Source organism: Anolis carolinensis, chromosome 1, assembly GCF_035594765.1.
Source record: "Anolis carolinensis isolate JA03-04 chromosome 1, rAnoCar3.1.pri, whole genome shotgun sequence".
Lineage (NCBI taxonomy): Eukaryota > Metazoa > Chordata > Lepidosauria > Squamata > Dactyloidae > Anolis > Anolis carolinensis.
The window spans coordinates 345996696-346011068 of NC_085841.1; the positions used below are offsets into that span (position 1 = coordinate 345996696).

At 38.7% G+C, this 14373-nt stretch overlaps 1 long non-coding RNA gene across 1 annotated transcript; it reads left to right on the forward strand.

Annotated features, from left to right (window-relative positions):
- Nucleotides 1–9125: 9125 nt before the first annotated feature.
- Nucleotides 9126–14101, forward strand: LOC134295559 (uncharacterized). The gene is made up of 2 exons (XR_010002185.1): nucleotides 9126–9364; nucleotides 13599–14101. It is a non-coding gene; the product is annotated as an uncharacterized LOC134295559 (long non-coding RNA).
- Nucleotides 14102–14373: the final 272 nt, after the last annotated feature.

A 14373-nucleotide genomic window follows, 5' to 3' on the forward strand; every position in this document is an offset into this window, starting at 1 on the left:
AAAAGATGTTCCATATTCTATGGTAGTGAACATTTAACTACCATATACACAAAAAATGCAATGTTTTGTGTCAAGAAGAGATCATACTTTTAATTTACACAAAGTGGAAGATCGCGAATCTAGTAAATTACTGGCAGATGAGTTTGTGATAGTTGGGTATAAAAATCGGGTATTTTGTTAGAATGATATTTATCAATAGATATCTGAAACCCAACATTTTACTAGCCATTGGTAAAAGCAGTATGACTACTAAAACGCCTTTAGAAGAATATTCAAAGTATTTGACATTTTCCATATTCTCTAGTGTATTTAATTTCAAACTATTTCTACATATTTAGCTTCACACTAGCTCAAGACACACACTGAGCGCAAATAACGTTGATTTTACTGCATATGTCCATTCTTACCACTTTCATCCAATGTTCATGAATAAATCTTATCAATATCTTTTAACTTGGAATTACTTTGTGACAATGGAAAAATGGAAGAGATGAATTCAGATTAAAATATGAATGACCAAGAAAAAACTGTTGTGTAGACATGTAGAGATAATTCTATATGTTCAACCTATGTTTCCGTTTAAGTTTTGCAACAATCAAGTCAAGAATTGGAACCCATCATAGTAAACATATTTTCTCCTTCAAACAAAATTAATTTATTCAAAACTGGCTTCAGATTTTACTGCATACAAGCTCCCTTCTTTGTTTTATCCCTAATCTTCTACAAACTGCAATACATATTTTTACTATGACTTTTTAGTACTCTGTGTCCCACGTGGATTTGGAAGCTCATAGGTAATCACATTTTTTGGTCTCTTCATGGAGTGACAATTGTATAGTATGCAATTTAAAATTTATTCCCCACCAAGTCAAAAAACTAGGATTCCAAATGACATATTGTAAAACTGAATGTTTAATTTGTTTCGCTATGAATGCCTTTAAATAAAATAACTCTGTAAGATGTTAATTCTTAAAATAATGCCATAGACCACTTTAGTCCCATATTAACTTGACTTATTTTCCCATAAAAACTTTGTCTCTGGTTGTCTCTAGAAGCAGTACTTTATTAGAATTCAGCATAAAATCATTCACTATAGTGGAACCATTTAGCTCCATTTTTGATCATCTAAGCACACTGAGCATTAAAAACTCTGTAAATATTAAGCCTGAGAATGAACGCTATTTCTATCCCTGTATTGGAAGTCTGCATAAATAATTACATTTCCATTAATATACAATATAATTTAGACATTATTTATTATTGAAAGCAATCCTTAAATGATTGGTGTTTTGCTTTTTCAAATGTCTTTTCCCCCTCTTTAATGAATTCTCGCCTCAAATCCATAGTATGCGACATAATGTATGCCAGGTTTCCTATTACCAAACCCAGCATTTTCAAGCTGGTGAGTGCAACCTGAATATGTTCCCTTTGACCAAGTAAAAAATAAATAAATAAATCGCATACAAATAAGAATATTCACTAGTGACATCTGTGAAATCAATCAGACTCAACTGAGGAAAATGCGGAGTGTTCATTTGATCTCTAGGAAGACACTTATTTTCATCCACCTGCTTTTAAAAAGAGTATTTGACAACCCTTTCTAAATCACCATGCAAATATATTCCAAAATTGTCTGTCCCTTTAATAAAAAAAACATTATAGAGATTAGAGGAGAGGTTCAAAAAGTTGTACCTGTTGACATGGTTATAAACTCTTTGGGAATTATGTTTAGGTGTGCTGACTACAATTTTCCCCAAGCCAGAAAAAGATACCTTTATTTTATCCTGTTTTCAGAATCTCCCAGCTAGTAGATTATAAAAGCTGGAATCCAAAATGTAACTTTTTAAAACTGTTCTTAAGGCTAGGAATGGGCAATGGTATCCCTTTCACTCACAATATTTTTATAGTCTGGTAAAAAAAAAAAAACATCTCAAGCATTCAAATCCAAGATCTTTTTACTGAGATATACTAAACGTTTGCCTTGTGAGTTTTCTCAAAATGCATTGAGAGTCATATCTGTTTGTGCAGCTTTCGCTCTCTCTCCCTTTGTTCTTTGGTGTTTTTATGGCTCTAATTGGTCCTCTCTATATGCAAAAAACGCTATAGCGGCTTTTTATTTTCAGTCCAATGTCCCAGCCACATGCTAGGCCCAAATCCAGAGCACAATGTTTTGTTTTGTTTTATACTGAAGGGGGACCTTGCTGAAGCGGAAATACTCGAGATCCTCCAGGGGGAATTCAAGTATAGTGTATTGCAAGGAATCGCTGCTTTTACAGGGTGCTTGCTGTTCTGTGGCTATAGCAGTTGAGTTTACGTTCTGGTGGATAAAACATGAAAGGGCTAATCAGAGGGAAAGATCCAACATGAAATCTTGTACACTTTTACCATGGAAGGAAATTCTACTACCGCAATTGAGCTGTAGCGAGTGAACCAAAGCTCTATAGAATGATATATTATTTGAAAAGCGAAGTTTTAACCATGGCCTTTAGAGCCAAAAAGAATTGAGCAGCAGTAGTTGGGGAAGAATAGTCATTTGCGGGTTTGACATTTGCGGATTTAGTTATTCACCGATTATTGCTACTGCCTCTACTGTTAGCCTATGCCATTTTTAAACCTCACAAGACTGATAGGAACTGTAAGTGCACAGCAAAACTTGTAAGTCTCTGTTTAAAATGGTTTAGGGCAGCATACATTTCTGCTTTATAAAAGAACCCCACTTCTTTGAAGGCATCCACAGTGGGTTGAATCTGTGGATTGTACTTTTTGGTGTCTTAAATATGGTTGGGAGGATGCTATAGTTATTCACGGTTTTCACTCTTTCACCAGAGACCTGTGCCCCTAACATCAGTGAAGATAGTCCCTAAAATCCTGACAACAAATCCAGTCAGAGGAGAACATATTGAGTTAATAGTACAGAGAGCTTGGTATTTGCTGGGATTTGGTTTCAGGTCCCCCAGTAAATACCAAAATGCATGGATACTCAAGTCCCATTATAAAGTAGAATGGTGTCCCTTTGGGAAAATCAAGCTAGAGAAGATGGTTGAATACATAGATATGCAGAGTTGACAATGCAACTATTACCTAGGATTTACTTTTCTGTAAATATGTGACCCATGGTAAAGTCATCATGATGCACTTACATGATGAAAGCTGTACTTTTTTAAAGCTTAGAAACCCATCTTCTCTCTGCTTATCAAACAAACTGGCAATTTCTATACCTGGATCTCTATACCTGTTTATAAAGTCATACCTGTTCATCAGCTCACAAAATGTATACAACCATTAAATTACTACAACTCTTAAACTGCAAAGCAATTAATGCATTAAAAGAAATGTATGAGGCCTTGCATAAAAGGAATACAAGTGTTTAATGACAGATTATGAAGTGGAAGATAGAAGATAGAGTGAGACAGAGGAAAAGAGAGAGAAACAGGAAGAGAGAGAGAGAAGCTTGCCTGTCTCAGGGGCTTTCTTCACAGCTTGTGATACCGATGCCTGACTTCGCCTTCATACAACCTGCAAGAGCTAATAAATTCCTGGCTCCCCTGCCTGGGAGCCAAGGCCGATTAATATCTGCCTACCTTGTTACCTAATTCATTATGGAATAGCAGTTAATTTGATTTGATATTATTTTAATAAAATTCTGTAATATATTAGATTGTTTCAGGCTATCAAAATAATTTTCCAATTATTACGGTTACTCAAGCAAGTCTCTCTCTCTTTCTCCCTTTCTTCCTTTTTTTCCCCCTTCATGAGCGGCAGTTGGTCTGACTCAGAATACATTAGTTCCTACAGCTTCATCCTGGCCAGAGGAATACCAAGTATATGCATGATTACACCAGCAACATTATTGCCAGTAATGAGAACCTGCAGATCAAGGGAAAGAGCCTATAGATTGATGGGCAATTATGGGCCCCCTGTGACGTCATGACATTGGTGATTACCCTTCATCTACAAATGCATTAACGCTCCATCCAAAGGAGAGAGAAAAAGGAAGCATCTTACATCCTGAGAAGGATGGGCTTGTAGGCATTGACTGGAGAACTGCCACAGAATTGGCAGAATCATGTAACAATCTCAAAGGTTTTCTTCAACTCAACAATTAATTAATTAATTAATTAAGGGGAGCTCCTTCTTCCTTCAAATAAGCTGACTTAGAATCATTGGTTATAGAAAATGCTGTTCACTTGAGACTTTGATCTATTTCACTCTTCTTCCCCGTGTTAGAGGGAAGTCAGCCCAGAGTTAGGTTACAGACAGAACTTGATCTAAATAGGAAAAGGCAGCCAAAGCAAGCTCGCAGGTGAACACAACTTCCAATCTATTTAAAGTTGGCACCATGTGTCAAAAATGTCTGATTGGTTACATGAGTACACATTCATCATATGCTCCTCCAGTTGGCATTGTACATGGTAGATCAGCACATTCAAGGAATTCATGGGACTTTTATCAGGATTTCATACTGCATTCCCTACCAGTGATACATATCCCAACCTGATACATCAGGAATTCTGTGTTTTCCCACACATGAAAATACAATTAAACAATATTCCAAACTTCTTCCCTCCTCAGTAATTAGTTTCATTGCTGTGCCACTTCTATTTGTATAGAATTCTATTTATTTATTACCTTAATTGTTGTTGATGTTGTTGTGTGCCCCCAAGTTGCGTCTGACTTATGACAATTCTAAGCAAACCTATCAGAGAATTTTCTGGCCAGCTTTGTCTTCCTCTAACACTGAAAGAGTGTGAATTTCCCAAGGTCACCAGTGGGCTCTTATAGGTGAGCAGACTTCAATCCTTGGTTTCCAGAGTTATAGTCCAACACCTTCAAGCATTATACCACACTGACTCTTTTTTTATTCATTTGATTTATTCATTTCATTTTTCTGCCATCTTTCTCCAAAAGTGGGACCCAAGACAACTACAAAAAAACCAATTAAAACAGGGAACATTATAAGATTAAAAACACACCAAATAGTGTAAAATGATTTTATTTTGATAAAAAAATAACCCACAAAAACAAATCGAACTAAAAAAAGTCCATCATGTAATAATTCTGTTGAAATAACTAGCAATAAAATAAATAATATCAAATAAAATAAAACAAAAATAACAAACAAGAAGTAGAGAACAAATAATCTATGGTATATCCAGACATAGAATCATAGAATCATAGAGTTGGAAGAGACCTCAAATAATTCATCATAAATTCTATTTAAACGAATAGGTCTTAGTCTGGTACCAAAACCGCAATAAAGCCAGTGCCAGGTTCTGGGAGGAGGGCATTTCAAAGCTAAAGGCCACTATAGAGAAAAACCAATTTTGAGCTGACTCATTATTTTTCCACATGAAACACACAAAATGATGCTCCTGAAAGTGACTGGGACTGACTGTTATCAATGTGACCACCAACTGAGTTCACAAAGTTAGTTTGGAGAACAGCTTGTATTGTACACACAATTCTGTTTCCCAGCACAAGAGAAAAGCCAAGATGTTCAGGTGGACGACTTGAGGGTTGCCACCACTGACGCTAGGTGTTTACTATACCTATTGTTTCATGGAAGTCCATTGGATAGTATTTCTAGTAGTGATGGGACCCTTTTGTCTTGTCCTCATCCCTCTAATAAAAGATGTGGTTTTGTGTGACTTTAAGTTGTTTCCAACACATGTCAGCCTTAACTGGCAAACCGATCACAGGTTTTTCTCAGCAAGATTTGTTCAGCTGGGTTAGCCATTTCCTTCCTCTGAAGCTGAAAGAATGTGACTTGCCCAAAGTTACCCAATAGGTTTTCAGAGTCAAACAGCAATTTGACTGCAGGAGTCCTAGGGCCTTATCACACTCAAAGTGGGAAACGCCTTTCTTGTAAGCATCCCGTGGCTTTTGAGGACTGGATACATATGAACCACACTTGTTGCTCTTTCCTTCCCATGACTAATAAAATAAGGCACTTTTCACTGATTACACAACAGGCAGCTGATTCCTCCCGAACCTAGTCCAATACTGAAACCACTACACCTCACTGGTTCCATAGCATGTGTAAGTTATCCATCAGAAGGAAAGCCATAATATTCAGAAGCAGTGCCATTAAACCTATCTCTTGTAATTTGTTCTAAGCTAGAAGAGAAAAAATTGGATTGGATTCTCACCAAGATCATTCTCATGAAACATTATTTTCATCTTATTTTTACTGAAATTGCAAATAATATTACAGTTCCTGTGTGTCATTCTTTATGAAGAGGGATGTGATATACCAACAAAATTCTTGTCTAGATTTTAAAGTAACCTTGCTTCATCAAGAGAGATGTGATATAGATGAAACACATTTACTTTAAACTCTAAACAAGAATCCTGTTGGTGATAATTTCTGGAGGAAGTGTGTTGTTGAAGCTACTAAATTCCAATAGTCACCATTAAGCCTTTGTAAGCCGCATCGAGTCCTTCGGGAGATGCTAGCGGGGTACAAATAAAGTTTAATAATAATAATAATAATATTTTAGGGGCAGCTTTGTTAAGCAGTGATACTTCCCTTAATATTTCTTCTCTAAAATTTGGACCACAAATATTTTCGCTTAGGTATATTTAGATTTCCACCAGAGCTGTTTAGTAGACTTGTGCATAAATTCGTTTTGGCTATTTTCCTTTGGCTTGTTTGGCTTCTTTGGAAGCTAGTAAAGGCAAGGGCTCCTCTGGCATGGTTTTTTGACAGAGCCAGACCACATGGCTGCCAGTTGTGGCTCTTTCTACTCTATTCGGGATCACGCAGTGCACAGAGAGGCTGCTGCGTGCTCGCATGGGGTTTCCCTGTGATCCCAGCCTGTTGAGCCAATGAGAACAGAAGAAAGCCGTGACGTATCTTACACAAGCAGTATCTATTTAATGGGGTGAGTGCCTCCATTTCTCAGTTGATTCATGGCTCTAGAGCAGTGGTTCCCAAACTTATTTGGCCTGCCACCTCCTTTCCAGAAAAAATATGACTCAGCGCCCCCTGGGAAGGGGGCATGGCCTAGAGGGGTGGGCGTGGCTCTTGCTCAAGGGGGTGGAGCTGAGCCTCTCCCCTAGTCCAAGATGCAGGGCTTTGAGAGGAGGGGGGGCACAAATGGGCGGGCAGGGCTGGGCTGGGCGGAGGTACAAGCTTTGAGGCAGGGTTGAGCTTCTATCCCTGTCCTGTGGCACCTGCCAGGACACAGGAGGTGGGGCCAGAGGAGGGGGCGGTGTCTCTTCCCAAGTGTCTGATGCGACTGAACCTCTATACCCCAACCCTGTGTTCTAACAAGCACCTCAAGGGAGGTATACAGAGGCTCAGCCCTGTCTTGTGCTCTTGGGAAGAGGCCCCACTCCTACCCCCACCCCTGCCCTTTAGTCCTAAAAGGCCTCTCAGGAGAGGTATAGAGCCTGTCTCGGGCTCTTGGAAGGAGGCCCTGCCCCCTTCCCTAGCTCCATCCTCTGTGTCCAAACAAGCTCCTCAGGAGAGGTATAGATTCTCAGCCCTGTCTCAGGCTCTTGGTAAGAAGCCACGCCCACTCCTCTAGCTCCACCCCCTGTGTGTCCTAACAGGTGCCTCAGGTGCTCAGCCCTGTCTCTGGCACATGGAAAGAGGCCTTGCCCCTCCTCTGGCCCTGCCCCCATGTCCTAATAGGTGCCATCACTGCCCCCCTGGATCACTCCAGCACCCACCGGGGGTTGTAGCACCCACTTTAGGAATCACTGCTCTAGAGAGATGTGCTTCAGTCTGATTGCCTTGCCACTCACTCTCAGCTTTAGCTTTTGGCTTGGCTTGGCTTTGAGCATTGAATTTTTTTATTTTCCTTGATTTTCCTTTATTTTCTTGATTCTTTATTTAATGGGACTGGGAATTGGAAAGTGCAGGTGAGTAGGTGCACTGCATTTGGGGACTTGTAGGTGGGTGTGCTTTTCCTTTAGGGTGGCTTTGAGCTTTAAGTCACCCTTTAGCCTCTACTAAAGTCTTTAACTTTTTCTCTTATTTCGCTTATATCTCCTCCCATCTCTCTTTCATCAAAGTAGTACTTTTAAAAGGTTATGAAAAACTACCTGCCCACCTACCTACCTAAACATACCACCAATACCTAATAATTTCTGGATCATTCAAGAGTGTTTTCTAAAAAGGGAATATGCTTCTTGCTTGCTTGTGGATGGTGGGCTGCTAGCTTCTTCCAGTATGTTGTGAGAACAAGAAATGCAAGTTGCAAAAGATTTGGAAGAAGGGTTTTTTTTTGTTTTTTATTGGTAAAGAAGGTATAATAGTGGGTGGGCTGTGTGATGTGGAAGTGCATCTTTTACATTTGGCAGAAACGAATGTTGGCCTGCTGTTGCTCCTGGAGATGTTACAGGGTAAGGCCAGCGAGAGATATCCTTTTGGGAAATTTTAATATAGCATAGACCAGGGGTCCCCAGACGTGGCCCTCCAAGGTCATTTACCTTGCCCCTGCCTTCAGTTTTAGACTTAGGCTTGCCCAAAGTCTGAAATGACTTGATGGCACACAACAACAACAATCCTAATTAACTTGACTATCTCATTGGCCAGAAGCAGGCGCACATGTTCCATTGAAATCCTGATAGGTTTATGTTGGTTAAAATTGTTTTTATTTTTAAATATTGTATTTTTTCACTATTATTGTTGGGTTGTTTGTTTGTTTGTTTTTTGCACTACAAATAAGAGATGTGCACTGTGCATAGGAATTTGTTCATTTTTTTTTTCAAATGATAATTTAGCCCCTTAACAGTCTGAAAGATTGTGGACCAGCCCTCTGCTTAAAAGGTTTGAGGGCCCCTGGCATAGACAATCCTTTATTTATTTATTTATTTATTTATTTCATACATTTGTTTCACATCCATCTCACCACTGAGGAGGGCTCAGAGCAGTTTCACAACCGGCAGTCATTGGATGCCAAAAACAAACAGTTATAAAAACAATTACAATTAAACCAGATAATTAAAACATCAATTATAAAATTATATTATTAGAATCAATTATCAATGATATAATTGATAGTGAATGATAATGAAATGTAGCACAGATCAGCAAACTTTAACATATATGGTATACTGTAAAATGCATGCTTCACTGGACCCTTATGCATATAGTTGGACAGGGAACCATGTTTCCAAATTCATTGCAATTGTTGGAAAAAATCAGTTTATGCTGTTATGTTTCTTTCCTCCATACAAGTCAATGGGAAACACAAGATCCAGATTTCTCAATGACAGTCCAAGTTCAGTTCCAAGTCAGATGGAAGCAGTTGTCCTTATGTAAATGATTCCTGATTGCCAATGTGGCTCATCTTGGAAGAAAGACAGAGTGGTAGCATCTGAGAGAAGGGAAGAGGTTGCACCATGAAATCAGGTGAATCAAAGTAATGGGGAAAGTGTATGTATGCCATGGGTCTGGGTGGAAAAATATGTAGCCTAAAATTATGGTTATACCCTTCTCCGCACCGTATAAGAGTGTGTTGAGACCCTTTCATACTATAACTTTATAGAACAATGATCACACTTCAGTTGCCACGGTTCCATTCTCTGGAATCCTGGGATTCATAGTTTCAAGAGGCACTTAGAGCTTTCCAGCTAAATGCTCCTCCCTAAATGGTAAATCTCGGGATATTGTTATGGTGATTAAAGTGAAATTGTAACACAATCATTGCACAGTATGAAAGGGCCCCTGGTAAAGCCTGAAATGTTTGACAATAATAGAAATTATTGATGTGTCTGCATCACAAGTTTCTGTGAATGGGTATATCCTGACCCATTTATCCTCAAAGTAACCTTTTGACCCTCCTCTAGCCCATTTCATGAACTTGCTTACGGTTCATTCAGAAGGATCACTGTGCAGCCCCACTGTCTCCTGCCATAAAGACAAAAAGAAAAATGCCACCACTTAATTGTATTGCTGCTAATTGCTTTTTTTATTCTCCCCCATCAGTAATGGGAAGAGATATTTTTCCTTGCCTTATACAGAGTACATCACTTTTTCTTTTTTCACAGTCTGTCTCCCACATGGCTCTTCCATTCCATTCAGTTATCTTAGAAAACTGGTGGCTGACCCATGGGATGTATGTCAAATATGATTTACAACCCTTTTCATGCTTCAGCAGAACGCAGTAGAAACCTAAATGGATCAGAACAGACCTTACAGATGGGAAGATATACAACTCCTTCTCTTATTTTGTTTTAGTATTTGTAAATTGCCTTATTATTTCCATTGCTTAGCTATCATTAGGTGCATGAAATAGCACTGCTAATAGCAGGGGGTACCGCTACTGCACTTATTGGGGAAAGAGTTTATTATTACAAGTAAATTGTATATGCAACCTGCCAAGTGGAAGGGCTGTTCTATTAGACGCAGAGGTTATTGTGATATTTTCCTTAGTGAAGCTATTTGTTTTAAAGTAAGAAATGTCCTTTTCTGATGCATTTTTAAAATGAAGACAGAAAGAAGTAGAATGAAGTTAGAAGAAGGTTGCTTACCAAAAAAAAAACACTATAGCAAAATTCCAAAATAATAATAAAATTCTAATTTAAAAATTAGAAATTAGGAGACACATGCTCATATAACTTTGCTTTCTGGAACAATTCCATACAATTTAGCATTGGATTGCATTTACTGTAGGGAATAGCTTTTCTGAGGCAATTTCCTAGACCCCTATTTAGGAGTATTCACTTCAGGCAGCAAAATGACTTTGGTTAGCCTTACAACAGGCAGTGATGTTGAAGGAGGGTTGTTCACTTCCACAGCTACAGCTACCTTGCAACAGGGTAGAAATCTTCTACAGATCTAATCTGATGTATTTTCAATAAATCAGTTCTGTGACTTCATTTCTAGGTCCAGGATTTAATTAAGACAGTGGTTCTCAACCTGTGGGTCCCCAGATGTTTTGGCCTTCAACTCCCAGAAATCCCAGAAATCCTAAGAGCTGGCAAACGGACTGGGATTTCTGGGAGTTGTAGGCCAAAGCACCTGGGGATGCACAGGTTGAGAACCACTGAATTAAGAAATCACTTGTCTATGCAGAATGAGATCATTATACAGGGTGTTTGAAAAAGAACCGTTTAATTTAAATGGTGAATAGGGAGTTCTTTTTCAAACACCCTATATAATGCATTTTGATTATTTGATGTTGGTTAATACTTGTAGAATAATAGCAATGGAAGGTGGTCCATCTTCATCCCATCATACTCAGACCAACCCAACTACAGTTAGCTCCTTATTTGCTTCTTCACGTTCAATTAATTAGGTCATTGGTTGTTGGCTTCCTCTATCATCAACCTCTGTCTTTTCAGGAACACATTCAATGTTAAATGTTAAGAGCTGTACCATAATGTCATTGCAAGGGAGGAGAAAGACAAAACAAAAATAAGTTTTTGTTAGCGTTATTTGTGACCAACCTGCCCTTACCTGTCTTTAAAGGCACCATCGGCCACTTACTAATCCTTACTTATTTATTATAGTTTATTTTTATCCTGTCTTCCTTGCAATTAGGGGAATCAAGACGGCTGACAATAAATATGACACAATGCAAATTAAAGCATTGTAAATGCACTAAAATATTAGTATAATTTTTTTTAAAAAAACAATAAAACCCTTTATGTTATTAAAATGCTAAACACAAAATATTAAAACATATTAAAAACACAGCCACCCCAAAATCCCAATCACAGCAGGCTAAAAAGGAGAGACGGCACATAATGGAGGTTTTTCCTCTTTTTTCATTCTTGGTCTCTGAAGAATTACAGAGTCTCATTTCCCAACATAGTGGAGATGCTCCAAACAACCCAATAGACGGGCAAAGAGGGTTTTTTAAATATATATATTTTATTATTGTATTTTAATTGATTTTTTTAAAAATAATTGAATGACTGGGTTACTGTGAGTTTTCTGGGCTGTATAGCCATGTTCCAGAACAATTCTCTCCTGATGTTTCACCCACATCTATGGCAGGCATCCATGGTGGTTGTGAGGTCAATTGTGTGTTCCATTTAGAAACATATACAGGAATCAATGCCGGTTTTATTTTTCTGAAAGGCACAAATGTGCAGATTTCAGAGGTATAGTACACTGGACTTCACGCAGGGCACATTTTGCTGCTTTTATTCACGACAAGGACGGGGCCTGCCATGCACCATCCCATGGAGCACAGCAGGCCATGCCCACATTCCTACCAAAGTGGGGTGGAAGCGCTGAAGCATGCTTTCTCCACCACTATGTGGAGGAAAGTGTAGTTTGGGTAGCACCAATGGGGGTATTTTTCTCCCCTTTTTGTTATATGATGGCAGAAAGGGCGGTGGGGCAATGAGCGTTGCCAGCCTTTCTGTTATCTGATGGGGGTGGGGAAAGGGGGCCAACACACCCTTTCTCATCCCCATTGTGTGCCAGCCCTATCAGGCCATGCACAACGGCATGGCCTGATAGGACCATGTGAAGAGGTCCCTAGTCTCACAACAGGTCTCAGAAGATGCAGAATCAATACCTTCCTTGAGACTACCTTCCTTGAGACTTTAATTCCATCCCTAGATTGTTACAGGTAGAAAGCTGAGATGGAGAGATATACACTTGCTGGCTTAAGAACACAAAAGAGAGACAGCTTTATACATTTCCCAGAAGTATAAGGAACTGATATTTGGAGGAGCAACTATTATCTTCCCATTTTTAGGACTGGCGTGATCACTATGCATTTTTCCTTACTCATAAATATTATGATGAAATCAAAGAAATTCAATATATGCCCATATTTATAAGATAGACCTTAAGTGTAAAAAAACACACACAAAAAAAAACAGGAGGCAGGCCAGCATCTCGTGAGTCCAACATGCAATCTGCAAGATTTACATTCTTTTCAACATTGCTAATGCATAATCAGCTAAAATGATTTTAGATCTCCAAAATTGCTACAAGATGGTTATAAATTCTTTGTGCGGACAGCTTTTCCATTTGGTGGTAAAACTGGAAAGTCTTATCACCCTTTTATAACTTTCCATATAATTTTTATGAACGCAAACATAAGGCATCAAAGACAGTAGTCTGAAAACCTCTCTGTGATCCAAACCAAGTGGCAAAATTAAGTCCTGAAAAAGTTGAGATCCACATCTGGTTTATGGTCTGTGCATAGACGACTTGGCCTGAGAACATAGCACAGAAGTGGATTGATGCAGAATAACACTCAAATTTAATAATCAAGCTCGGTTACTGAATACAGCTATAAGGATGGTCGAAATGAAAAGTTTGTAGTGCATGTCTCCACTCATCACATAACAAAAGAAAAGAAAATAACGGGATGCCTTAAGTGAAAAAGAATGAGCCATCTTGAAAAGACATCAGATGTGGAGAGAATGGAGGGTGGGAAATAGGGAAGAAAAGAGATGATAAAAGAAAGACGGTGCCAAAACTATGGAAAGTGAATGTTCCCACATAGCAAATGAGAGACCATGAGGCAATGCTACTCAAGAAAGAGAGAGTGCATGCAATTTACTACATTTACATTGGATGAGATTACTCCTGCTATTTGCTCTGAGCTCATCATATATTTGGTTTAAGTGGAGTGAAAAGATATTTGATCATTTATTTTATGCCTTCCATTTTCCAGGTGAAACCAAGACTTGTGTGGCCAAGCAATACCAGTGTACAGTCAAGACAGTGATAATGAAGATGACTACACAATCTCAGAGTTCCAGCGGTTACTTTTGCCTGAGTCTAATGGGAAAGACAGTATTCTTCTCTCTCATCATGTAATAATCACACTTTTTTCCCCAAAAAAAGAGGGTGCGACTATTATGTGACAAAGAAAATATGCCAGTATTATATCGTTGAAAATAATGTAATATTAAAGACTCCACGTTGCCATTGTCACATGTCATATGAGTCTACACTGACCATATAATGCAGTTTCAATTTGCATTATATTGCAGTATAAATGAGGCCCAAGTCACCCTATCCTCAATAGCCCCAATATTGTAGATTTAGGGCCAAGTCTATCTATCTGGAATGTGGCCTTTCTCTTGTCCTATTGCATTTTACCATACCAAGCATTATTGTGTTTTCTGTCATGTCTTCTCCTGATATGGCAAACTACAACAACTACAAACTAAATCAAGTTTTTGCTTCGTCTGTACATTCTCAGCTTGGGCTGCTTCTACACAGCCATGTAATCTGGGTCAGAATGTGGATTATAAAGCTTTGGTTCACTCCAGAGTGCCTACACAGGCACTGCACAAACTGTCTGGAAGCTACAACAGTGGCCACAAAGATCTTCTGAGTACAAATAGCTCTGATCCAAGGTTTGTTTTTTCTTTCTCAGTACTTGACTGCAGCAAGGGAAAGCAAGAGCCAGCAATTGAGCATTCCTATGGGAACGCTGTGCT